Consider the following 27,643-nt stretch of genomic DNA (forward strand, 5'->3'; position numbering starts at 1 on the left):
ATTGAGAGGCAGCATGAAAACCCTGCAAAGTTGATTCCTAGCATAAGGAATAGAAGTAAGTAGCTAGAGAAGTAGTGGTTGCAAGTCTGTGGCTATAAGTCCTACTGCTTGAGAAGAAAATATCTGGAGCTTTACCAGAGACAGGAGGCATTTACAGCTGTAAAAAAAACAGGGCTGCCTTTGATGCATCATGCATTCCCAAAACCATATATATACATCCAGATACAAGACTTGATATGAAATAGGGGTGTATTGCTGTTTATTTTAAACTCAAAGGTTTACATATAAACTTAATGAGATGTGAACAGATTGATACAAGAGAAATCAGAGCTGACATTCTTTACCTTAAAAAAAGCTGATCCCTTCAGGCACAAAAACTGAACAAAAGCATCTTTTAGTTGAATTCACAGGGTGGCAGAGTGGTCCCAGTCTCACTGCAACCAGGCCTGACATTTCTGGCACACACAACCTCAGGAGCACCTTGCTTTCTGCAGGACCACATCCTGCAGAGCCAGCTGCAGTGAAGAAATCTCAACTGAGAGACATCAGCAGCCCAAAAAGCCCCAACATAAACCTTCTCTACAGTAACAAAAGTCACTTTTTCCTAATGAGTAAGGCCTTTTATACTGACAAAATTTATCCATCCCAGCTGCTCTGCATTCTTGTAATGGAGCCCTGAGGATTCCCTCCCTGCCCTTTACCTGCAAAGCACAATTTCTGAGCCATTTCTGCAGAATATCTGCATCTAAACTTTAGCAAGGCTAGAGTCACTCATCCTTCACTTGGATTATTTATTTCTCAGCCTTGGTGCAGAAACAAATCCAGCAATCATCTTATAACCTTAGCCACTTTTTCCTTGCAAAAAAAATTGCTGAGCCATTTATGTAGAGCTGGTCTCTTTTCCCTCAACACCTCTCAGTACCTTTTCACCACTTCTATTTAACATCCGCCCAGCTAATGTGATTATAGGAAACTCTGAAAGATAAACTTTACTGAAACAGAAATGCTTGACAAATAGCCAAAAAGCGCCACTGTGGAGATGAACAAACCATATTAGCGTACTTGCTGGATCGTGTAGAAAGCATCTCTTTGACAGGCGCACATGGCATGCTAAAGAGATTAAAACAGGAGATGAAAATAGATGACACGAAGCAGAGAAAACAATGTAGAAGAGGTCTGGGTGTCTCAGGAGGTGTATAATGGGACAGAGAGATTTTCACCTCGAGGTCAGCTCCCTGAATCCTACACAAGCTCACATCAGGGGAGCTTTTGCAGCCCCTTAGATGCCGCGAGTGATTGGCACTAACTAATATGAGGTAAGTTGTTAGCCTAGGTTTATCCCCAGAGGAATAATGGTCACACCACCTAATCCAGAAACACGGCCTTCCACACCTCCTTCTTACCTTCCAGGGGTGAGACAAGCATGGCCATGCCAGCTATCCAAACCAGTCTAACCCAAGTCACTGTCACTGTGTTTATTTGGTGTATCGTTGTAAAACGTGAGCATCAGTCAGGCAGTTTATGAGAGCTGGGTCCAGAGCCAGCCAGTAACCAGGCAGAACAGAGACGGGATCTTCCATCTGCCTCTGAGCACCAGGTGGCAATACAAGGACGACACTTTGCAGACACTGGATAGGGATTCATTGTCAGAGCTGGCTGAAAAGCAGAAATTAATTTTTTTTTTTGTAAGAAAGAAGGTGAAAAAAGTATCATCGGAAATTTTGTCACTTCTAAATTAGGAGTGCACAAATGATGAGAATTTTTTGCAGTGCAGGAAGTCTGAATGATTTAATTTTGGATGTGGTAAAATCAAGTACTTTGTGTTGAAAAGGTTAGGCAACATTTTTTTGCTCTGACCTTTTCAACCCGATTTTTCTTGCATTCACTCAGGAAAGCAAGAGGAAGTTCAGGTGTTTCTCACAATAACAATGCAGCAGATTTCAGAAAAAAAAAAACCACAACATATTCAAACAAATCTCATAGCAAACTGTAACAAAATATCCACTTTACTCTGAGTTGTTCTTGAAGAAGTACATTGACAAATTACAACCAAAGTTAAGATTAAGCCTTTTATTTCTGTAAAGTGAGTATGTTTTTCAAAAAAGACGAATGTTTTAAATGGGCTCTTTTCCCTTCTCCGGTGTTTAATCCCATAATACGTCACAGCCTGTCTGTGTGATACATCACACAAGTCATTTTAGGTGAAATCCCAGCCCTGCCAAGGTAAGGCCTGGGAGTCCCTTCATCTGTGGATTTCAGTGTAGCCTGGGTTCCTCTCTAAATCCGTGCACTGTAAATCCCTGACTGCAAAGAAAGGATAATGGTACCTTCTGTAATGGACAGGGAGCTGCTGTACAGCAATTAAATAAAATAAACAAATAAGAAACTATGTTTTTAGCTCATATTGTCTGTATGGGTTGGTATTGCCCTTGATGTCCTAGGCACATCCTTGCCAGTACATCTCTTTCCAGTCTTGGTGCATTTCAGTGTTAGAGCAGCTTCCATCTCTCCATGCTGCTGAAGAGCCACCGCCCACTGATGAGAGGGACAGAGAAGGTGTTTCTTTCACTGCAAGATTAGGGGGCTGGTAGCAAGCAGGAGCAGTCCCACTGTCATGCCAGCGGCTGGGAGGCAGCAGGTATTACCAGATTTTGATCTAGAAGGAACTGGGTATTAGCAACGTATTACCTGACTGCTGGGTCAGTGGTAGCAAGGTGAACCTTGAAAGTTATTAGCTATTGTTTAAAGCAGCCAGACAGGAAAAGCAGATAACGAAGCAGGGACCTGAAATATGCAGCACTGACTGCAGGCACTTTGTTGATGGATGCTGGGAAAAGCCTGGACTAGTGAGCAAACTTGTGTCCTTCTGGAGAGCCCAGCTGCTTGCTGAGATGGTGGGGATTGAAGCTGAAGTGAACAGGGCACCCCTGGAGCACTTGTCAGTGCCCAGCTATGCTAACGGAGGAGCAAATCTCCCCGTGGCCTGGGGAACATAAATATCTGAATGGAGGGCATAAAGAAGATGGAGCCTGACTGTTTTCGGTGATCCCCAGTGACAGGAACAGAGGCAATGGGCACAAACTGAAACAAAAGTGGTTCCCTCTGAATATCAGGGAATACTTTTTCACTATGAGGGTGACTAGAAATGTTGTGGAGTCTCCATACTTGGAGATATTCACAGAGGATGGTGGAGGACTGGGACAGGCTCCCTAGGCAGTCACGGTCCCAAGCCTGACAGTGTTCAAGAAGAGACTGGACAACACCCTCAGACACATGGTGTGAATTTTGGGGTTGTCCTGTGCAGGGACAGGAGCTGGACTCCATGATCCTTGTGGGTCCCATCCAACTCAGGACATTCTATGATTCTGTGAAAGTGTTGTGTTAGTTATCATCACGGAGGGAAAAGCAGGTGGCAAGATCCCCTCCAAGTTTCACTGATGTGTGGTTGGGAGGGCTGGTTTCAACTGGAATTTCACCTGTAAATTACAGTGTGGCTAGTTTTATATGTGGTTTGAGTTTTGGTTTACTGGGACACATGAGAAACCATGAGGGAAAGAAAAGCAGTTTTTTGCCATCTGCAAGTTATGTTATCCTATTATGTTTTTAGAAGTGATCTATATATCAGAGAAAATGTCATATTGATGTTAAATCAGAGAAAATGTCATACTGATGTTAAGAAACTGTGGCTGGGTGTGCTCATGCATGTATATGCATACATGTGTATGCCTACTTGACTTTATGCATTTATACGTGCATGCAAGACCAAGCTGTGATACTGCTTCTCTTAATTCTCATTTCCTGAGGTGCTGTAAATCAGTTTAACATAAACCAAGTTTGTGCATTTAAATATTTCAAGATTTCAGGAGGTAAGTATACTGATGCTGAGATTGTGATGCCTGAGTCACCAGGAGCCCTGCACAGAACTTGGAGTCTCCATTGTCATGCAAAGGACACTGCTACTTGTTGGAAAGACAGCAAGACCCCTGTAACAAAAAGCTTACCTTAAACACTATGATGTGCAGATCTGACCCAAACCAGGTGATCTGGCAGATACTGTCAACTCTCACTGTTGTTACATCACTGATGTTACCCATGATAGAAAATTACGCAAGGCGGAGCTCATGGAGAATTTCAATGGGTTTTGAAGAAGCTGATCTGTATGTTGCAGCTGGAATGTTTGCAAAATGTTGTGCATTTTTTTATGGAAAATTTTTTGCTCTTTCTGGTTTTTATTCAAAGTGGCACTAAAAAGGACTCAAGTCACTGGTATAAAAGAAATGAAGCTTTCAGCAGGTAACAGAGTTTGATGATACAGATGAGAAATGAAACCAAAACCAGGCCAAATTCATATAATTTAAGACAAGATACTTAGTATAAAACTAATTCAGGATTTATCTAGCAACAAGCCTATGACATATTTAGCACCCATATAAGTCTCCATATGCCATACACAATTTTAACAAGATCATAAAAGCAACTGCTTGTTTCACTTACTTAGAGATTTTTCAGGACCTTGCTATAAGTGATTTTAGTAAAGATTCAGTGATTCTGAGTAGAGCATAGCCCTGTATAAGGAAGGACATGGATGGTATCAGTGACTACATGCCCCCATCCAAGTTCAGAGATCATAATCTAAAGCTGGCTGGAGATCGACAGCTCCATTTCCCAGTAGCTTTCAAGGCCTTGAAACTGGTTTCCGCCCTTCCCAGAAACAAAAATTAAAAAGTTTCAACTTTTTTTTTAACGGAAATGTAACAGCATCAGAACAGCCATCTTGAGGTCAAAATTTTCTTCTTCTCTTTCAGAAAATGAGAAGATCAGGACAAGGAGAAAGGTCTTGAGAAACTCAGTTCTTGCACTTGTGTTTCCATATTCAGAGCAACAGTTTTCCCATTTAATGCAGTGGGGATCCTGGTTTGTCATATCCACAGCTATTACTCAAAGTTCCAGGTTAGCAAGAAAGTTACTTGCTGTGTCTTTTCCTTCAGCCACTAAATGAGAAATTTAATCAAATCCAGTTAATTGCAGGAAAATTTTGCTTGGCTGCGTGTGTTCAGAGGTGCTTTGCTGTCAGCCCAACCACAGATGATGGGATTATCCACGTTTATTAGTATGATTCCATTTAACTCTGTGCTGCTTGATATTTTGACGCACAAAAATTTCTGCAGCAAAGCCAGTTTCTAGTGAAAAACATGCCTCTTTTCCATAAAGTCTTCTGTATTCTCCAAGCTTTATTGCCCTGCCTCCATGCATCTGAGGTATAAGCCTAAACCCTTGCAGGACCGGAGCCAAAATGGACCAAATTCCTGTGCTATCTGTTGGTATTGTTGACACACAATATGCTCCAGGTTAACATGAGCCCATGGAGTCACAACTGCTGTTCTCCATGTCCCTGCTTACCTCCATGTTAAGAATCCACAGACTCAGAGTCTCAATTCCTCTGGGCTTTTGCCAGTAAGGAATAATATCTCCAGATCATCACCAGACAGGTAATCTTTTCTCCTTATTTTTGTGATAACTTTAATCTGGTTGATTTCTTACCATTCACTTCCCAGAGACAGAGAAAAAAATGTAATAAATTAAAGTTTGCCTAGAAAATGAAATACCGTTGAAAAGATAACCAGCTGTATTAGGAAACAAATATAAGCTTCACAAACAGAAGGTCTAGAGCCCAAACTTTCATATGTCTAGGTCAGCTAACTCTCCCTCCAATGATGTCAGTGTTGTGCAATGCAAGCCACTGCACTCACTGTGTGCCTATACAAAAGATGACATCTGGCACAGGATTATTCTGCACTATCTACATGGCGATAAATAAAGCTCAAGCCATTTCCTGAGGATCTGGAAACAGCTACTGTCCCATGCAGACTCCTAATTCCGCGGGGGAAGAGCTGCACAAGTGCTTTTCCCTTCCCTTTTCTGTCGTGTGCTGCTCTTCACTGAGCTGGGCACGGTATATGGTTTGCCTGCCTCTAGCCCATCCCAGATTGATGCCCATTAATTCCAATAACTGTGTTCCTGCAAACTTCATGTCATGTCTAATTTCACTATAACCTACTTCAGATGCAGTAAAACCTCCAATTAGCCCAGGTACTTTTGGGAAGGTAACGGATGGGAAGAATGCTTGTAAGAGTTGAAGGGCGGCCCTACTGGGAATAGAGTTGGTATGATTCTAGAATTAGTAAAGAATTGTCCTGATCATCTCTAGCCAATAGCTAAATAAGGAATTATGGAGACAGATCAACGCAACAGAGAGGACAGAGGAATTGAGGAGCTTGAGATCTGGAACATTCCCATGCCCACTGCTCTCTGATCAGGAGAAAATCACATTCAGTGTCTCAGTCTTCCTATTTATATAATAGAGAGAGTAACACAGGTTCATGCTTGCTAAACCCTGAGATTAGAAAGGAAGGGTAGTAAATATGGGCAATCTACTTTGATTTAAATTGAGCTTTAAAAAAAAGCCTTTTAAATAACAATCTAATCCACATTATATGTCTATATATATTTCATAATAGCTTTTGGAAATACGTGTCATGATCCTTATTTATGATTTAATTGTACTGGTGTCACCGTGATGTGATTTCATTTGAATTATTACTCCAGTGGGAAATCGGCATGTCACCTCAAAGACAGGCAAAGTCTTTGGGGCACAGTATAAGGCAATCTGGAAAGAAAATTTCAGAGCTGTGGTAAAATTCATGTGATTTGATATAGTGGCTGGAGCTAAGTGACACATTTGACTCCCCGCACTGGTAAATAATGATCTATGGTGGACCAGTTTTAAAACTTTTTTTTTTTTCCTTGTCTTCTCATATGACGTGGCTCCACCTCCAGCTGACTCATCCTTTATCCCATGGGAATCTCCAATCTCATTTTCAATACCAGTATTTTTACTGTACAGTTCATTAACCTCTTAGTTGAAAAACCAAGCTTGCACGAAGTAAGTTAAGTGACTATTTTTGTGCATCTCTCAGAAAGAGTTAAAAAGGAGCAGAAGGAGGCTGTCAGTCTAGTATTACTTAGTCAACCAACAGCTAGTCAGGAGTAGACAGCCAAAATAAAAATCTTTTATACTACAGCAAGATTCTCAATAAATAAAGTTTTTTGACCTTTTTCCATATATTAATAGGCAGCCAAGAAAGAGTTCAGGAAAATAAAATAAATTAAAAAGAGCTCAAAGACATTAAATAGGCAAAAACTTTGGTAGCACTATATTGCCAAATATAGCTACTGTATTATTCTTCTTCTTACTGTTTTTTTGTTTTGTTTTGTTTTGGTTTTGTTTTTTTTTTTTCTTTTTTTGGTCCATAAATTCTGTAAGAATTAAAACTTTCAGAAAAAGGGTTGGCCTAAATATAGTTAAAATGCAAAATGGCTGGAAGTGAGCCCAGGGAAAGGAGTCTTTACTTCATTTCTCCTTGAATGGGTGACTCAAGACAAAGGTTGGCAAAGCACGCAGCTGTGACATGCACTGCTTTTTTTGTTTTCAATTACATTTTTTTTCCTAGCATTTATAGAATGCATTATTTACAGCATATCTGGGGACATATAAAAAATGTAAATCCACAATTATTACAGACCTCTTTAGACTACTTCCTTGGAAGAAAACTCTTTACATTCCTCACAATAGCTGTTCTGTAAGTCAGAAATGGAGGAAGAAGACAGGCTTTGTGTCATGCGCTTGTACTTTTTTCAGACCAATGGAAAAAGGAAATTCCAACAATTGGGGCCACCACATCCCAGCAATGCCTCTTTACAGCCCCAGTCTTCAAAGGGCTGAAGGATGAAGCAGTAGGAAACAACACTCAGACTGGACCTCTTTTCTATCTGGAGAACCAGGAATAGGCATGAAACCAGTAAACTCACTCTTCCACCAGCTATAATGTTTTAATAACATGACTAAGAGCTACCCCTGCAGAAACTCTAGGTGATTCCTCTGGCTTAAGAGAACTCTTGAGAAAAGCCAGAGCTGAACAAGCAAATTTGTTGCAAGCATCTCTCTTGATGTACATCTGCTAGCACAGCTAATTGTTGCAGTTATCATCAGTTCTAACAATTTGATAAATCATTGCAAATATAGTTCATGTTTAGTATTAATTTTATATTTGCAAATATCTTAGGAAATTGTTGGTCTAAAAAATCAATTGTTATAAAATGGTACAGTATGTAAAAAACTGACAGAAGACTATGTTGACATCTTTGAATTACAATGGTTTTTAACAATCTGTAATACGCTTCTTGTGCCTATAATGTCCTGATATTTATTGATCTTTTATTAAACTTTTTTAAGGTCACTCCTGTTTAAAAATCTGAGCTAAATGAGTCTGTGAGAATTATAAGGAGTAGAGAGAAAGTGAAGAGGAAACTCACTGATCTAATGAAGAGGTATTCCTAATGTCTCCAGCAATTTCTCACAGTGGTACGTCTCAAAAGAAAAGCCAAGACTGGGAATTTGCTGACTGACCAAGGGCAGTGCCACACACCAATAACAGAAAATCTGGGGAAAAAAAAAAGAAAAAAGTGGGGTTTTGTTTGCTTGTTTGTTTGTTTTTTTAATGGAGGTAACATGACAATCCAGGGAGAGACTGGTGTATTTTTTAATACTGGAAAGTTTGAAGATGCATGTATTTTCTGAAAAGCACAAGTTTTTGACAAATAATTGTCATCTGGAAAATAGCACTATTTAATCAGTCAGATAAAGTGCTGGTGGAAGAAGCACAATGTGCTATTTCTGCAGAAAATGGGAAATGAGTTACCACATCAAACTCAGACGTCTCACTCTGTAGCACAAGAACATGACTAATAGGTTGGGTCAAAATATTTACATTTAAAAATATTAATTTGCTTCTTCCCAAAAGGTTCTCTAAACCTTAATGCATTGCTGTTTTTATTTCTTTGATTCATATCCTGGTAACTCTTAACAAACATGCGCTTGCACATTAACCACCAATCCAAACATCCATTAAAACCATGTATTGTGTAGCCTCCTGCTTCCTTTTCCTATTCATCCTATCATTTGGATCTGTGGGCTGGGGACACGTCTGACCTACTTGATGGCAAAGCATCTAATTCCGACTCCAGAGCACCCAAACCTGAGGAATAACACAGTATTTCTCTTGCAGAGTATTCCTGCAGGTGATTTCTGCCTGAGAAGGATGTTTAGACTTGGAGATGCACATTGCTTTTTTCAAGTTGTTAATGGGGAAAGAAGCAACATGGAGAAAGGCAAGAAACACAAGCTCTCCTCGCATGGTTATCCTCCAGCCCTGCTGCAGTCATCCTGCAATAAGATACCTGAAGTTGTTTCCCCATGCAAAGACTGCTGAGTTTATAGGCTTCTCAGTGGATTGTCTGGATAGAGCTGGAAGCAAACTTCTCAGGCTGGCTGCTTCAGAGAGGTTCCAGATGCAGACTGAGTTGGAGTTGTTTCAATGCACCCATTCATTCTCCATCACCATGTCTGCCCTCTTTTTGGTCAGCCAAACCTTGGCATCTCTGTGTGCCAACTCAGTGTCATCCAACAGACAAGAGCTGTTCTGTCAGTGACCTTTGTAGACTCTGATACCCCTCTGAATGGTGTCCTTGAGAAAGGAACTCTGGCAAAAGGGCAATGGTGTAAAATGTTCTTAGAGACTTTTAAATCCCCTCATTCAAATTAAAAGTGGATTAAGTACTACCCTGGGCAGTTAACTAATCTGATGGATATTAACTCTAACATTATTCACAGAATTATGACAAAATGAATGCAATTTGATCATATAAAATATACCAGTTCTATATGAAGCGACATGTTAAAATCAAATTGCATCAAAACGTAGCTCTAAACATTTCTACAGCAGGCATTCCTGTTAGGAGAAACCACCAGCTCACCTTCTTAACAGTTTACAAGCTCTTTTGTGAAAGACTCTTCCAGAAAACTGCCACCAAGACGCCCCAGAAAAACCTCTGGAAGCTAAAGAAAGTGTTCTGATCCCATGTCTGCAGGATCAAACCCATTCCACCAGTGCCACAGTGACTGAGATGTACAATGGATTGGAGAACACAACAGAATGATTTACATACCAGGTTTGAGAGCTGTTTTTTATCCACTGCACACTTAAACCTTGCACACGGTGATTTTATTTTTTTACACCAACCATAATCTATCTGCTACTTAGGGAAGAAGTATTTTAATGCATTTAGTCAGCCCTTTTGCTGCATCCCAAGTAATCATCTGAGATTTACATGAATCTTATCACATGCTTATTTCACCTTCCATTTTTGGTAACTGGTCCTGACAGGTCCCTCTGGAAAAGAGCAGCCTCCTCCTATGGGCTCCACTTTCCAGCGCGATGAGAACAGTCTCTCTGCAGTTTCCAAGCTTTCCACAACACTGGTGTAGCCAGGCATGTCGGCAGGCTTTCTGAGCGGTGGTGTGTGCTGCAGTTTGACAAAGGATGCACAGCCTGGCCTCCTGGCTGAAGGCTCGCAGAGGATTCCCCCGCTCTGCCTCCTGAAACTGCATGGCAGAATGATGGAAAGTTGCGATGGCCCTGCTGTGAATCACACCTCATTCACTGAGTGGGGGGACAACTGCCAGGGAAGGCCTTAAAAATGGCCTTTTTCCCTCCAGTTGCTTCCTTCCCTCCTGCTCAAAAGCCTTCCCCAGGCCACCTTAGAAGTCTGCACCACCAAATACAAAGGAGTGCCGTGCCTGTGCCTGCATCCCTCCACCCCAGAGGCAACCTAGAAAGGAATAATAAATTGCATGTGAGAGATACTTACACATCTTCATAAGGTGTAACGATGCACAAAAGGATATTTTCCTGATCTGCTAGGTTGTAAGGATTTAATAAATACATTCAGAACCAGTGCCTATTGCTCTCTGCCGGGGTTTTTTGTTTTGTTTCATTTGGTTTTGTTGTTTGTTTTGTTTTGTTTTTTATTAGAGAATTAGTGAGGTTAATGATATCACAAATGCAGTTAACTCTCTGCTGCCAAAGGACATGATGACTCATGAGGGGCCCTGCAAATGTGTCCACTTATCTTCCTAGTTAAAAGCTGTAGAGAGTCCAGAGGAGGGCCAAAAAGATGATGAGAGGTCTTCTATGAAGACAGGCTGAGAGACTTGGGGTTTCCCAGTCTGGAGAAGAAAAGGCTCTGGGGAGACCTTACAGCAGCCTTCTAGTACCTAAAGGGCGCCTACAGGAAAGCTGGAGAGGGACTTTTGCCAAGGGTATGTAGTGATAGAACAGGGGGTAATAGCTTTAAACTGAAAGAGAGAAGATTTAGATTAGATACAAGGAAGAAATTTTTCACCATGAGGGTGGAGAGACACTGGAACAGGTTACCGAGAGAAGTTGTGGGTGCCCCATTCCTTGAAGTGTTCAAGGCCAGGTTGGATGGGGCTTTGAGCAACCTGGTCTAGTGGAAGGTGTCCCTGCCCGTGGCAGGGGGCTTAGAGCTATGTGATCTTTGAGGAGCCTTCCAACCCAAACCATTCTATGGCCAGGAAGGCCAATGGCATCCTGGGGTGTATTACAAGGGGGGTGGTTAGTAGATCGAGAGAGGTCCTCCTTCCCCTCTACTCCGCCCTGGTGAGACCACATCTGGAATATTGTGTCCAGTTCTGGGCCCCTCAGTTCCAGAAGGACAGGGAACTGCTGGAGAGGGTCCAGCGTAGGGCAACGAAGATGATTAAGGGAGTGGAGCACCTCCCTTATGAAGAAAGGCTGAGGGAGCTGGGTCTCTTTAGTTTGGAGAAGAGGAGACTAAGGGGGGACCTCATTAATGTTTATAAATATATAAAGGGTGAGTGCCATGAGGATGGAGCCAGGCTCTTCTCGGTGGCCAACAATTATAGGACAAGGGGTAATGGGATCAAGCTGGAGCACAAGAGGTTCCGCTTAAATTTGAGAAAAAACTTCTTCTCAGTGAGGGTGACAGAGCACTGGAACAGGCTGCCCAGGGAGGTTGTGGAGTCTCCTTCTCTGGAGACATTCAAAACCCGCCTGGACATGTTCCTGTGCGACCTCACCTAGGCATTCCTGCTCCAGCAGGGGGATTGGACTAGATGATCTTTTGAGGTCCCTTCCAATCCCAAACATACTGTGATACTGTGATACTGTGACTCTCTTACAATATCGGAGATTTTCCATTACCTGATGTGTGGCAGTACACTCTCTCTGCCCCGCTCCCCACCACACTGAGAACTGATGTGGCAGCTGCATGTGTGCACAGCCCCACTCTTCCCCAACACCTCCCCCCTTCTCCTACAATGGGGCAAGTTAATGGCTCTTATTTCAGACCCAGGCCAGAGTCGTTAGGGGTAGTGGGTTCAAACTGGAACACTTAAATTTGAGAAGAAACTTCTTCTCAGTGAAGGGTAACAGAACACTGGAACAGGCTGCCCAGGGTGGGTGTGGAGTCTCCTACTCTGGAGACATTCAAAACCCACCTGGACGCCTTCCTGTGTAACCTCATCTAGGTGTTCCTGCTCTGGCGGGGGGATTGGACTAGATGATCTTTCCAGGTCCCTTCCAATCCCTGACATTCTGTGATTCTGTTAGGAGAGAGGAGGGGGCGCACCAGCCACAGTAGAGGAGGTGCAGAGGTGCACGTAGCCACAGTAGGTGGTGCAGAGAAGCCGCAAAGCTTCTAGACTGCCCACAGCCAGATCTGACCAGACTATAAACGGGACTTCCCGCCAAGGCTGCTCTTTGTGTGGTCCTCTTGGAGTGTGGGCCAAATGCTGCCGCCGAGAGCCCTCCCAGGACTGGGATGCCGTCTAAGGTAACCTTCTGAAAGAAAAATGGAACTGCCTCATCTCCGCGTGTGGGTGAGTGATAACTCAGATATTTCCTCGCCAGATAAGCGAGTGTATTAAATAATTCCTTGCCTTTTGGGTGGATGTTTTCCTCACTAGACCAGTGAGTGTATTCCGTGCTTAAATATAAGCACGTGTATTTTCCTGGAGTCAGGGACGGCTCTGGCATTGTTTTGGTGAGCCACGTGTATGCACACTGTGGATCTCCATTATTCTTATTTGCTGTACCCCATAATTTCCTTGAGTTGATATCTGAATCTCTATTTTATGTTACCAGAGTGTTAACTGATTTTATAAACCCCGTTTCTAATTGATTGTTTTCCCAGATGGAGTGAAAACCTGTTTTGGACCTTGTTGTCCGCCTAAAACTAACTTCGGGGTCCCTCCGTGACACCTGGGCTATCCTTCCCTTGGGGGACCAGGGAACCTCCTGAATTAAGAAGGCAGTTTTACTCGTACTTTTACAAGTTTTTGAGGACTGATTTTATGCTAGAGTGCGTGGCAGAGGCTCATACCCATGAGAATGCAGCAGTAGTGAGCAGGAGGAGCAGCTTCCCCCTGCATTGCTGCCTCACTGCACATGCTGTCACTGTAACGCAGGAGGTGACACGTCTCCACGTTTTGAGGAGGTATTAAAAAGTAACAGAAAGGAAACAAAACACACCACCTGGTCCAAAATGTGCCAACCCAGCTTAGGTGCCCAGGGTAAAAAAGGTGCAGCATTACTATTTGATGTTGATCTCACTGAAGTGTGGTGGGGTACAAGTATCAAGGTGCTCTCTGGAACCATAGGGTATTACTCACCTACTTAGAAATAGCAGTAGAAATTGGGTAGACTGTGAAAATAGTTGAAGCTGTCCACACCTTTGACAAATTTAGTCCTTATTTTTATGACAAAAGACATCTTCAGCTGCAAGTGTCAGCAACACGTTCCTCAGTCTAGGTATTTATCTAGTATAATTAAGTGTGTAATAAGGTATACCATTGCTGAAATGCAATATAAATTAGTTCTGCATTCATAATATATAGTCACTAGAGTGTATATTCATTACTTCTCAATTTTTAAGCATATTTTGGCACTTTCTGCAACAAGCTCTTATTTCTCTCATTCTTTGCCTGAAAAGTAACATCCAACTAGTCATTTATAAATGCTTTCTCTCTATAGAGTCATTATACCCCTATATATCTTTTCCATTTCCATGATGCATACAGTATACATTGTTCACTTGGTAGAAAAACAGATGAGCAAAGCTTTAGCTCCTGCAAGCTGTTGATCATGCAGAGGGGAAGCCGCTGTAATTTTCTCAAAGAGAGCTTAGCAAGATTTCTTTTCAGTTCTTTTTTGTGGTCTGCCTCTTCAGCCAGCAATTCACTCAGCACCTTGACCATGAATTCCTTGTAAATTGGCATTTGCTCGGCCTGTTTTCAGGCACTGTACTTAAAACTGGTCTTAGGACGTTTCTAATTACTGAATGAGGGGCACCATGTGACAGGTTTATAGTTTATTATACTGGGGTGGGCTGAGTTGTAACAACATTTTGTGTCAGGCCAGGGTCTCAAGAGATCATTAAAATCTGAAGTAGGCCACTTGACAGTAAATACCAGCTCAGAACTGAATTTGATTCCCATAGTTCTGAAAGAAAATAAAGCCAGCTCATTAGCTAGCTGCCTGGGCTGATTTTATATGGTATTATTACTTTGTTCTTTTATCTGGCTCAATGTTGTATTTTGATATTTACTGGTTGTTAGAAAAGACAAAGGCAAAGAAACATCATGTGCTGGTGGAAATCCTGCTCTGGCCCATGATAAAGCATTTAATCTCTATTTCACTTTTTAACTATGATGACCCAAAAAAGAGAAGCAAAAATGAAAAAAGAAGATCTGCTACATGAAAGGTAACGATTGATCAGCTGGCTTCCATAAAAAACAGAATCTTTGATTCTCTGCCCAAATTTGGACCAAATTTGCTGAGATCAGCATGTTCATCTCCCCTTTCTACACAGCTCCTCTGAATTACAGAAGGCAGCAATTGGCGAGGATTTACAGCACCTCCAGGGTCATTAAGTAAACACACCTTGGGGCTCATCGCTGTTGCTTCTGTGCTGCTCTAATATCACCGGGTTAAAAATCAGGACAGTTAAAAACTATACCTCTTTCAGGTACAAAGAAACTGGTTTAGAGATATGTGTAGAGATATGGATTATTTTCATTAATTTATTGGTTTGCTGATTTATTTCTATAAGTTTCTAAACCAAAGAAAGTACGTACAAGTATGTATTTGAAGACTATTCAACAGGAAGACAGCTAAAACTGGCCTAAGTTAACAAAACATCTTTGCCTTATCTCTTGCCCACATCTGAAAGCTATAAATTGGAAACTAAATAAATGGATATATAGAGAGAAAGGATTGGACCAAGCCATGAGGTTTGCATCTAGATATGAATTATTTCCAAGTTGCTGAAAGCAAATCGAGAATGGATTTTTGAATTTAATTTAGTGAAATAAAACTAGAAAGTCTGGCCAGGGTCATATGCTGGAAAGCTACTTCTCAAAATAAGAGCACCCTTCTAATACAACTTGGTTGGTGCTAAGGTAATTAACTCATCCTTCCCTCCTGAGTCTTCCCTTTCCTCATAGACATTTCTGCATTTTCTTTTGATCTGTACTTTCACCTCCTGGCTGCCCCAGTTGTGCTACTGTGCGTTCCCGGCAGCTGATGCTCCCATGGGCCTGTGGCCACCTCTCGCCTCCTGGTGACAGTTCTTTGGGGCAAGGACTTCTCCATCACCCTGCACAACAGTGACTCATTCATGGGTGGGCTCGGTGAAAGCAAACAATTATTCAGTCGTAAGTCATTTAACATCACAGGGAATGGCTCCGATGGGGTGACCCAACACAGCACCTCACCAGTACCACACAGGGAAGTCTCTCCCCCTCTCCCACCTCACCTATCCACTCTATTCCTGCTCCCACTGCCCATCTGGTGACTCCAGCACTCATCTTGCCCATGTTTTTGGTGAGAAGGGGAATAAAAGCAAGTGGCTGGAGGCAGGCGGGAGGGGAGAGGAGGGCAGGGGAGAACAAGCCGGCAGCACTGACCCATGCTATGAGTGGAACTAATCTTGCAGAGGAAAATAGACACTGGGAAATCAGATAGGTTTGTGGGGTTTCTATCTTTTTTTTTTTTTTCTTTTCCTCTCAGAGGCCTATAATTAAAGGACCCAGAAACACATGAAGCTGTGCCTAAGTGAGAAACGAAGTCAACGGAACAAAGCCAATTTAAAATAACTAAGTAGGTTTGGTCCCTAAAGCTCATGAGTTATTGACACAAAACCTCTCTCCATCCCTCTGATTTTCCTGAGGATCACCCCCACTGCCTTTTTCTGCATCACCTCTGCACTGCTGTACTCCAAAAGTCCCCTTGCAGACTAAGACCTGACGGATGCTGAAGCCAAGCAACACGCTCTTTGCTCTTACATTTTATCTTCCAAGTGGGGCAGTGGGCTCTTTCGGTGCCAAAAAGGGAATATTAAATTAATCCAGGAATGCACTGAAGTGCTCAGCATGTCTACCACAAACCAGGCTGAGCTTAGTCACAAATCTCAGAGCTGCTTTTTTTGCTTTCTCGCAGGTGTGATATAGTGATTTATAAACTCTGTGTTTTTCTGTTATGGCTAAAAAAAGTACCCAACATTTCCTAAACCTTCAAAGGTTAACCTTGGCTAACAACAGAAGGAGGGGGAGAAAACAAAGGAAAGTTCATAGGGTGGAATTAAGCCCCTGTGCTATTAAGACTAGTAAGGTCAGTATTGCTGCTTGTTGAGCTCATAACAAGCCCTAGATTTTCCAAGTGTTTTCCATGACCTTGTCTAATCCGAGCAAGGTGCTCCTGTAGTTGATCACACTTGTATAGAAAGAGACTGGGAGTGAAAGGGAGGAGAGGGAGGGAGAAGAGGGGGGGAGAGCCTGAGCCTCACCCTGAAAAGGATTACAGCACGTGCAGTTTTATTTCATGGTCTGCCAAATGCCCCTTGCTGTGTCTCTGAATGGAAAATGGGATGGAAGAGTGAGCTGGAATTTACAGAGCCTTTGAAAAGCAACTGGTGTCAGCATGTGCTCCAAATATGCCAAGTACTTCTTTCAATAGAGAGAAGGCCTCTTCTGGCTTTTTATGGGGCACATGACAGTGGGCAGAAGACAACAAACATTGCGCTGCTGCGACCCCAGCAGAGAGAGAAATCTTCCCACATCTCCCCACCTACAAGGCCAACAGGAAGAAATATGATCCCAGCTATTTTTGTCCTGCGTGCATCTCACTGCAATGCTGCAGCCAACATTCGCTAAATACAGCTTTAAAAACACACCTTTCTCAGAAAAGACAGTAAAGCGATGTATCTTGCTGGATTCTTACTGGGTGCTTGGCTTCCCTGAGGCAGTGGATTTGAGCTATGTCTCAGTTTTGTTTTGTTTTTTTTCCCCACAACTGGGAGGGATAGAATCTTTTTAATTTCTTAAGGTGAAACACTTGTCTCGTAATCCTTCACCTCTGGTTTCCAGTACCAGCCCTGAGAGGTGAGAGCTGTCAGGAGGAACATCACATCCACTGCATGGCTGTGACCTTAGCTGGACTGCAGGAGCGAGAAGTGTCTTGGTGGTTTTAAAACCGCTTTCAGCTGAACTAAGGCTTGCACGAGGTAGTACAGAACAACATGTATAAGCAGCCCCTGGTTCCTACGGGAAGACAAAGCCCAGTCCAATGGAAACGCCATGAGATGAGAGAAGAGGTGAGCTTTGGAATGGCTGCTGGGCAGGAGAGGAATTCAGGCTGAATGATAGCCATGTGTTTATAGGGAGGTTATATGTTATTATTCCTTCTCCTCATGAGCTTTGTTTATTGTTTTTGGAACAGGATAAAGAGAAGAAAATTTGGCCTTAAAAATAACTTGCATGGTCTGATGTATAAAGATAACATACATGACAGCCTAAGACACAGATTATGGGAATACACAAACACATATTTAATTATGTACTATTTTTAGACACATAAGAAGTATGGAGAGCTTGCTCCTCCAAGCAGGGGAGTAACTGTGCTCGGGAGTGATTTATCTGACTTCAGTAAAAGTAGAGCGACATTCATGGGACCCCTTCACGTGAGCCTTTGAGCACCCCCCTTTTTGCTTGAAGGCAAACCAAACACGGGTTTACAATAGTTGGCTGTATAGTGGCCCAGCCCATTTCAAGATGCAGCCCTGAGCAAAGCGCATGTTTCTTCCTACAGGCCTAGAAGGCACACACAGTCGGAAACTCTCTTTTTTTTGTAGAGGCTCCCTGTTTCTATGGCACTTGCTGAGCTGTTAAGGTCTTTAAAGTATGTCACTTCAGATGATTCACTCTCAATCATGGCTGGCCTAAATGCAAAGTTAAAAGGGACGTGCATGTGTGTGTGTGTGTGCACGTATTTGTGATCCGTGGCAGCCTTGATGAATGCGTTGTTTTACAGAACAAAAAAGTTTGGATGCTCCTTTTCAAAGAGGATACATTAAACTGAAAAGCATTGGTGATGTTCCTGGAATTAAATGCACTTCAGGAAATGAAAAGGCTGAGATTCTGCTAGAAGTTTCAGCTTCCTCCCAATATTCACAGTGTTGCTGTTAAGGCATGTATTTTAGTGGACAAAAATAAGTTCCCTATAAAAATAAAAGGGGGAGGGCAGTGAACAGAGAAGACAAGTAGGTTAGAGAAGAAAAATTTCACTCCAATTGCCATGCTTTTTCTCACTCTTTCCTAGCAAAACCCAGACTGTTTTGGATCAGCACAGAAAAGTTTCTGTCAAAATGGAAAATATTTACCGAAAGCTTGGAATGACTGAAAGTAATGCCCTGTAACATAAATTGCAAGGCCACTTTCACTCTGGCATTAGGCAGGGCTGTGTCAGTAAGGCACCTTTGTGAGAGACCCTGCTCTGTAACCTTCCAACAGGTAAACCACCATGTGCAAGGCTAGAAAATTGCCACATTGCTAGAGTTTAAGTTCCTAGAAATCATAGTCAGAAAGGTGGAGGGGAAAAAAACAACCAACCAAACAAAACCAAACAACAACATTTCAAACTAATAAGGAGTTGCAGTATTTTTCACATTGAAAATTGCCTATAAATAAGTAATTATTTTCTATTCATATTGAGGCATAAAAATATTAGCTTCACTGAGAAACAATGATAGGGTAGTATGTTTGGTAGAGTAGCTATGTTGTTATAATTGGAAACAAATACTGGTGAAAAACGATCTAAAGAGGCTTGCATTTCATTTGGCAAAACTTGACTTCAATGAAATGTGATATTGTGGTACCTTGCAATGGACAGGATTAGAGTTATAGCGTGAAAGTGTGGAAAGGGAGGGTGGATATGCCTGAAGGTGGTCTTCACACATTACATTTTCCTTGTCTGCCCCCTTCTGTGTTTAAAATGCAGTTTCATCTGTGAAATGTGATCATGACAAAACACCATTGATACTCTCATGCTGTTTGTTCGAAATATGGAACACAAAGGGACAAAATTTCAAGTGAAAGTAAATGGTAATGATAACAGACCGACTCGACAGCTAAATGTGCAACTGCATCCTACAAGGGCTTTGCTGTCTAGTCTTCCAGAGCCAAGTGCTGTCAGCATACTTTAAATGTTAAGTTTCTCCACATAGTGCATGGTTGCTATGATCAGGGCATAGGAAATGGCGCACCGTGCCATCTGCATTGGTAACACATTTTACAGTGCATGCCTTATGTTTATCTCTGCTTGGTATGGGCACAGATGTTACATAGGTAACATATTGTATACATGGCTATGCAAATATGCACATATATTATATTTGTCTCATATCTATTTCTCCCATTCTGTCAAATGGAGCTGGACACAGGTAAAACGCCAGTCCTGGCCTGAAGAGAAAGCTTGTTTTTCTTACAGCTGTGTCCTTGCCCTTCATCTTAATGCAGTCTTGCAACTCTCAGGTCTGAAGAAGAAAAAATAGATATAGTGTGTTTTAGCATCTGGCTACCAGCAACCTGCATGCATTCAGGTTATGAGCTTCCCAAATCCCACTGAAAGATAGCTCTCTGGTAATTTCCTGTGGTTTTAGTGGGGGCTAGACACCAGTCTTGCACTTTAAATGTGCCCAGATTCCCCCCACAGTGGCACCGCCACACAGAGCAGTCCCCACAGTCCCCGCTTTGTGACTCTCCATAAAAAACCCCAGTCTAGAGGGGACTGGATTAGAAATTCCCATCTCACCATTCCAGCCAGACGTCATTTATCATCACCTTGAGTGTAACACTAGCTTGAGACCTCCAAATAAATGAATTGGTGCAGCTAAACTCTGCTGAGAGCTTGCTACACCCTGGTCAGGCTCTATCAGTTTCTGGAAAAAAAACTTGCTTTCCAGAGAAGTCTTTGTTTGTCAACAGAAAATAAAGTCTAACTCATAAACCATGCCAGGCAGGGGTTAGGGTGGAAGATGCTCAGTGGGGCACTGGAGAATTGCCTGCCTGCTAGCAACTCTCCTCTCAGGCATTTTGCTGATTCCATTTGAATTTGGGAGGGGAGGGACAAGGAGGAAGGGGCAAATGTTTTGCCTGGTTTGGCAGGCAGGGCGCTGCACAGTCACGCTGCCTGAGTAGGGAACCCAGACTGAGCAAAACAAAGCCACAACCTGGCAGCTTTTCCTCATTTTAAGGGGCTCAGCTTGTTTTATAACAAGAACTAGCTCTTCTTGTAAAACCCAGGCATGGGTAGCTTTTTCCTCTGCTAGCGGATCCCGTTGCTTGTGTTGGTTAGAGAAACGCTGACCTGCCTTGTCGCTCCATCCCTACAAGGCACAAGCATGTAGCCTAGGCCAGGCCCGTTGTTTGAGCATCCCAAGGGGACTATTTCAGTTGCATAGCCTCAGCCAGAAGATGAAAGCTCAGCCTATTGGATTTAACAAGTGGGAGCCCAAATTCTCCCTCCCTCTCCTCTCCCCTCCCCTCCCTCATTTCTCTCTGGAGGCTTCCAGCAAGCAGGGATTATTGGAGCAGGATTTTGGGAGGCACTTGACATACAATAACTTTAACAACACAAGCCTGGGCTGATGACCAGCACCCCCTCGTTGTCCGGGCTCCGCATATGTTGCCAAATAAAAATAAACCACTCGTGCCAATAAACGATTTGATCTTTATGAGTTTTCAAAGCCATTCCCCATAAACCTAAGAGCTCTGTGGGATTAAGGGAGAGCTCGATTGCGTGAGGTTGAGAAGTCAGCCAGGGCCGGAGGACACTTGGCACCTTGCAGGGTCAGACCTTTCCCACCCCGGACACAGCAAAGCTGAGTGCTTTGCCATCATTCCTAACAGTGCCATCATCTCACCCACGACATCCACCACGGCTGGTGACAGGGGCCCAGCTGACCACAGCAGAGCTCAGTTGTATTTGGAAAGAAGCCAGACCTCAGGGTTCAATATCCTTTGCAAATTGTAGGGTGGGAGTGAGGGGAAAAAAAGAAAGAACGGCAACCTTGACCACTTTAACAGCAGCAGGGCAGTATTTAATTTTCAATCAAGTACCTAAAACAGACTTCAAAGGGCATTTAAGCTGACAGTTTTATTTTCTCAGGGAGTAGGAGGAGAGATGAATAAGCAAAGAGTCAGATCTTTCTCAAAATAATTGAAGCCTTGACATATCTAAATTAGTTTGTAAAAGAAAATTCAGGGGCAGTTGATCTTATTAATTAGAGATGCATCAGGACTGTAATACCTGGTTACTCAAAGGCAGCCTGGAGCTACTGAAATAAAATAAAACAAATCTTCCTTCTTCTCCAGTGACTTCAGAACATATCCCTCTCCCTCTCCTTTTCTCCATTTTAAGTAAAAGTCATAAGGAATACCTTAGGTTTTGAGGGGCAAGGGAAGGAATGTCTGTTAAAAATATGTCATGAGTTCCTTCTCCTACCTTACTTGTTTCATTGCATTTATGATGGATTGCACTGTCTTACATGTAATAGGTTTTGTTACAAATGAGTGAGAAAACAAGTATCTCTGCATTTAAAAAAGCATTACTTAAACACTATTAAAATCCTCCAATGCTGTGTTATGGTTTTTTTTTCAGAGGAAAACAAGCAGCATTCTTTCTGACTAGGCTTGAGGATGCTCCTTCTCCACTGCAATAATTTTTCCTTGTGGTACCCAGCCACCTCTGTGCAGGACACCCTGTGTGCTTGGGAGAGGAGTCTCCGCCTTGGGGAACCCAGAGCTCAAATAGGTGGGAGGATAAACCCGAGGGGCAGGAGAGGAAAAGTGCAGGGCTGAGCCTCAGGTTGTCTGAGGTCTCACAGAACATCATTGCCCATTGTGCTCTCACACATGGGCCTGTGGCAGAGCTTTACATTAGTGTGGTAGACAGGCACAAGCACTGCTCTGCCCAAAAGAGCTGTGCTGGATTTGAGCTGAGCTGGGGCTGCAAAGACCCATGGCACCCACACAGGATTGAAAAGGATGTGTCATGACTGCATAGCACCTCTGACAAGTGTCCCCAGGGTTTTGAAGGGATCTGTCTTCTCCTTTTTTGTTTGAAACTTGTATTCAGAGAAAAACATGCTCCATTTCTCCCCAGAGTGAAAATCTTCAGGGAAGTAACAGGGCTAGAATAGAAAATAAACTTGCTCAACCTCTCCTACCTTAACTCATGTTGGATGACTGGTAATGGGTAGACAAATAAAACTGTCTGTAGGCTTATTTGGGCTCAGATAGCCATGCAATCCTTCCTGCTTTTGAAAAAAAAAGACACTAGGAATGGATAAGTTATGTCTCTTTCTTTTCATAAAAGCCAGGCAGCTGGCAATAAAGTTTCCTCTCCCTAGGTTGCCTGTGTCAGGGAGATCAAGACTAAATAGAGAGGGCAAAGAATAGCTCCTTCTAAAACAGAGACATTCATTTAAGAGGGGGACACTTTGCAACGCTGTGCAGGCAATAAACTGAGTGGAACAGGGAAGAGTCAGCAGCATGCTGAGCTCACACAGCTCATTTACTAAAAAATTTAGGGTCAGAAGTATAGTTAAAACTATCATTCCTACTGAAGGGGGCAGGAAGCATCTTTGTTCTTTTCATGTCTTGCTTCTGTAACTGAATTACAGGTGATTATTTTTCCTTCATTAGCTGAAAGACTTCCAAACTACCCTGATTTGCAGCAGCCAGGAACTGCAGGCCTGACCCTGAATAAAATAAGAACAGGTGTTTGGGAGTAGGGAGGAATAAAGCACATTTCATGCCCTGCCCCTGGGGCAGGGAAGCATCGCCTTATCCCAATGGGCAGGTGGAATTTGCACTATATTTGCACTACATTTCCCAACTGACACGGCATCTTCAGTGAATTTTGAATGAAATATTTTATCTATGCTTTTTAAGTCTACAGGACCTGAGAATAAACCACCCAGAGGACAGTCCAATAGAGAACTCGCTAGAGGTGAAGGCATCTGAGACTACTGAAGGAAAAGATTACATGGCCAACTCACCATCCCATGAAGAGAAAAGGTGTCTTTTCTCCTGAACCTTAGGCAATGTTTTCACAGCAACTGAGAAAGTCCTTTGAAACCAAGCACATTTTTTCCCCTTGGTGCTAGAGTCAAAAGGCAGACCAGAGCTGGTCAGGCTGCAAGGGACAGTGCTTAGATGCTTCTCCTTACATGCTACCAGGGTATACTGATGTGACTATAGTGAAAAGGAAGTAATTTGTCAAAAACCTGCCATAATCCTTAACAGAAGTTAATTATTACAGAGCATTGTTCAGTTTTAGGGTAGTAAACGTCACATAAACCAGACTAACAGAAAAGCGCTGGTACAGGAAGCATGAAAAAAGCAATTTCTGGGTTGCTGAGATACTGAAGGGGCTGCAGTTCTTCTGTTCAGCTGGGTCCTGGCTCACTGTGCACCCCAAATTTTATCAGTAGCTGCCCATAATGAACAAGAGCAAGCAGCCCCTACCACTCATGGCTGGAGTAATTATTTTTCATGACAATATCAGTGATCTTTAAATTTTTAATCCTTATTCTTGCAGAATTGAATTTGACTCGTGCAAATCTGAAAAGTTCAAAGGGCAGTTGTATTCGTTTTAAATAGCAAAACTCAAGCTTCAAAAACAGCCTGCTATTTATTTTCTAAACATATATTTATGAATTTTAAGCAAATACATGAGTTTGCAGGAAGGCTTTTTGACATGATTTTTGAATGTTGATGTTAGGAAGATTGATCTGGAGAGGATAATATACAGGAGCAAAGAGTGACTGTCAGTGGAGCATTCTTTCATAATGATTGATACTATATATGTCCAGCTGTGAAAATGAGGGGCCTTATGTAAATATACATACACATATATAAAAATATATAAATATATATATAAAAAAGAAATAAACCTAATGATTATATGGATTGTAATTTTCAGAGTTAGTGGGAGTACCAAATCCGTTAAAAGCACAAAGTTCTTACACATTTTGCCTGATGTTGGATACTGTAACCAGAAAAACTGTTCACTCTCTATGGAGAGCTCAAGCAAGTTTCACAGAAGCAGCAAGACAAAAGGCAAACCTTTCTGCACAGTCTCATTGCTTTTCTTGGATTTCGTTCAAATGTAAAATGAAAACAAATTCTCATACCCAGGAAGCAGCAGCAGCAAACTGTGGATGTCAGCCTGAGTCCATTGCTGTGTGTTTTCAATGGATGCCTCAGTCCAGGAAACTCTCAGCACATGCTCGATCCCCTTTCCAAATATTTTCTTGTAATAGAGTTGTGGACCTTTTTGGGGTAGAAACCCTGAGTCTAAAGAAGGACAAAGGCATGTAAAAAAGGAACTGCAAACATCATCTCTCTTGCATAATGATTTACCACAAAAGGAAAAAAATACAAACCCCACATACACCCTTATTGTAGTATATGACTATAGTTGGTGGGGCAAAGAAAAAAAAGACTTGTGGAAATTGTGCTAGAAGGAGCTGCCTCAGACAACAAACAGAAGAATAAAAAGGTGATCACCATTTGTTGTAAAGAGGTATTTATTAACAAGGTCTATCCCCCAATGTACTTAAGTTTTTCAGAGTATCATCCCTTCATACTGGAGGTGGACCAGCCATGGTGAGATGCACCTTGCCACCCTTTGCAGCCACCCCAGCGACAGCAGCAGTGGTGGTGATAGACACAGCACCTCCCAGGCAGCAATTAGAGACTCTGCCAATAGCCATTGTCTAGCACCCACTAACACACAGGGACGGACAGTCTCACTTACTCAAGGTGGTTCCCATCCGTTTGTGGCCAAAATTCAGGTATATCTTGTTATCCCATGAGATTCCTGCTTGTGTCCTGCCCCAGCTGGGGCGATGGATGGTGATGCCACCCTTGGGCTGCTCAGATTGAACCACCTGTGCAACAGAACCTAGGGGTATAAGCATCCTTCCCAGTCTGGGAGCAGGCCAGGGCTCCCTCCCCTTCCCATCCACCAGCAGGACACAACTATAGTTTGGCAAGCTGGGCCTCAGGAGCTGGAAATAAACACACTTCCTAAAGTTTGGGGCCGAGGGATGCCCTTCACAAGCTGAAGGGGATCTGGCATGTTTCCCTGGCGATGGAGACAGTTGCTACGGTAACTTCGGGACTGCACACATCAACAGATTTTAACATGTTGGCAGTTTGGGAAGTGACTGTTTAGGCATTCCAATTAGGCCAGCTATTTACACATTTAAAGGTATCAAACGCTTAAAATAAAAATAAAACCCCCAGGAAGATCTATCCAAGAGAGCCCAAGCAGTGCCAAGTTAGAAAACAAGCCCTAAATATAGCCTTAACAGAGGGACATTTGAAAACCAGCCTCAAAATACAAGGAGGAAAGAGGACCAAAGAAGGAAAATGAAACTCCCATTGAAAACAAAACAAGCCACTGCCTGTGGCTCGGCAGCGGGTGACAACGCTCTGCCCTGTCCTCTGCCACAGGTCCAGCCCTGGGTGTGGGGAGGCAGCCGTGACCACCCTGTGCATTCCCTCTGGATCCCCAGGGGAGCCCCCAGGTCTCCGAGCAGCTTTGGCTGCAGCTGGCCTTGGCCTGTGAAACACAAGCAGTTCAGTGCTCTGCCTGTCCCTCTGCTTGGCACCGGTCTGTGCTGTCACCCTGTTTTCAGCACGCCATGGGCATCATGTAGGAGTGGTTGGGAAGAAGATGGAGGTTGTGATAGTGAGGCTGGAGGCACTAAATATGGGGCTTCATCTCTTGGGATGGCAGCATGAAGCTGAGGGGTACGTGCTCTAACTGGAACCTTCAGCTAAGATCACCTTTGACCAATACCAATGCATCTTAGCAGTTCACCCCTCTCAGACCTTTTGTTTCACAGAATAACCATGTTTACAACTAACTCAGGTTTCCAAGGTTTTTATTTATGACCGGCTAAAGCTGGAGATGTGGAGACAGGCTGCCAAACTATAAAGTGATACTAATTAAAAAGGACCCTTGCAAGCTTTGATCCTGGAGCACAGTCATGTTTCGAAAAGGTGCAGGCTCCACACAGTATGACAACCCTCTGGCTGTAATTAGAGGGATGACTGTTCACACTGTTGCTGAGGAAGAGAAAACTACCTCCAAATCAAGGAAATCTGAAAGAATTTAATCACACTAGGTTAGAATCTCCACACAGGCAGGAGAGTTGGAAGATCCATGGCCACAGACATCAGTTTCAGATTTGGAACTGCTTTCCTTGCAGCCTTGTTCCACATGCCAGCCCTCATTTTGGCAGAACCCCGTCTTGTCCTGACCCACTGGCAGTTCCCATAAACCCTCTGTGTTCTTCTACCCAGACCTTCTCCCCCTTTCCTCCCACCACTGCAAATTCGCAGTGTCCATCCATGTCTTCCTCCTCATTTGTATGAAGTCCAGACCCGACCCCCCATATCCCACGGCTGCCTGTCACTCCCGGCTACTGCCCATACCCTTACTATTGCCCCCTTACCCTGCCCCAAACTCCCTTCTAGGTGACTCCAGTACAACCCTCCCCCAAAGCCACCCACACACCCTATCTTCTCTTAACATCCGTGATCTTCCCAGCTAGATCACTCCACTACTTTAGCTTGACTGGATGGTGCCCAGTGCCAGCTGCTTCTTCAGCTCACTTGTTGATCCACCTTCTCAAACCCTCCCTTCCTCCTGCGTGCCCTTTTCTTGCCATTCAGCATCTCACTCCACCCTCCCCAGAGCAAAGTGGTGAAAACAGAGCGGCTTTTCAGCCATCTGACCTTTGCTTCTGCCTCGTCCTCTGCAACCCCTTCTCTTTCTAAAACTCAGGAGTGTTTGATCCTCCCCTCTAGCCCCTCCATCCATCTCATCTACCCTTTTCTCACTGTTCCTTGGCTTTTTCCTCTTCCTGCAGAAAGATGTCCAGTAACCCCACCTTAGGGAGTACCCTGACTTTTGACTGCTCTTGGCTCTTTGAGTAGGGTCTCTCTCTCCTTCCCCACCCCTCCAAATAAGGTCACCTGTGCATGCAACCAACCACCTTCTGGAACTGTTTTTTCTCTAATTGCATCATGGATGCTCTCCTGCCTTGCACTCAACAGAAACCTGTCTTGGCAGAGTTTCTAACTACCTCATCTTGGCCAAAGGTCAGGGTGCTGCTCCATCTTGCGCTTTCTTGACCCATAAGCCATCCATAAATCACATGGTGTATGGCAATTTGCAGGTCTTGTCCTAGTCTGCCAACCTTACAGCCATAGCCACCCTGTCCCTTACACCTCTGCTAGCTGTTATTTCAAACTCAACTGAGTTAAAAAAAAAAATTCCTTAAGTCT

The 27,643-nt window shown here is 43.1% G+C and overlaps 1 long non-coding RNA gene across 1 annotated transcript; it reads right to left on the reverse strand.

Moving 5' to 3' along the window:
* Positions 1-3,975: 3,975 nt before the first annotated feature.
* On the reverse strand, positions 3,976-25,402 carry LOC135578842 (uncharacterized). The gene is made up of 3 exons (XR_010470979.1): positions 25,101-25,402; positions 24,475-24,637; positions 3,976-10,728 (listed from the first exon to the last, which is right to left on the reverse strand). It is a non-coding gene; the product is annotated as an uncharacterized LOC135578842 (long non-coding RNA).
* Positions 25,403-27,643: the final 2,241 nt, after the last annotated feature.

The sequence above is a fragment of the Columba livia genome, chromosome 2 (genome assembly GCF_036013475.1).
Source record: "Columba livia isolate bColLiv1 breed racing homer chromosome 2, bColLiv1.pat.W.v2, whole genome shotgun sequence".
NCBI classification, from domain to species: domain Eukaryota; kingdom Metazoa; phylum Chordata; class Aves; order Columbiformes; family Columbidae; genus Columba; species Columba livia.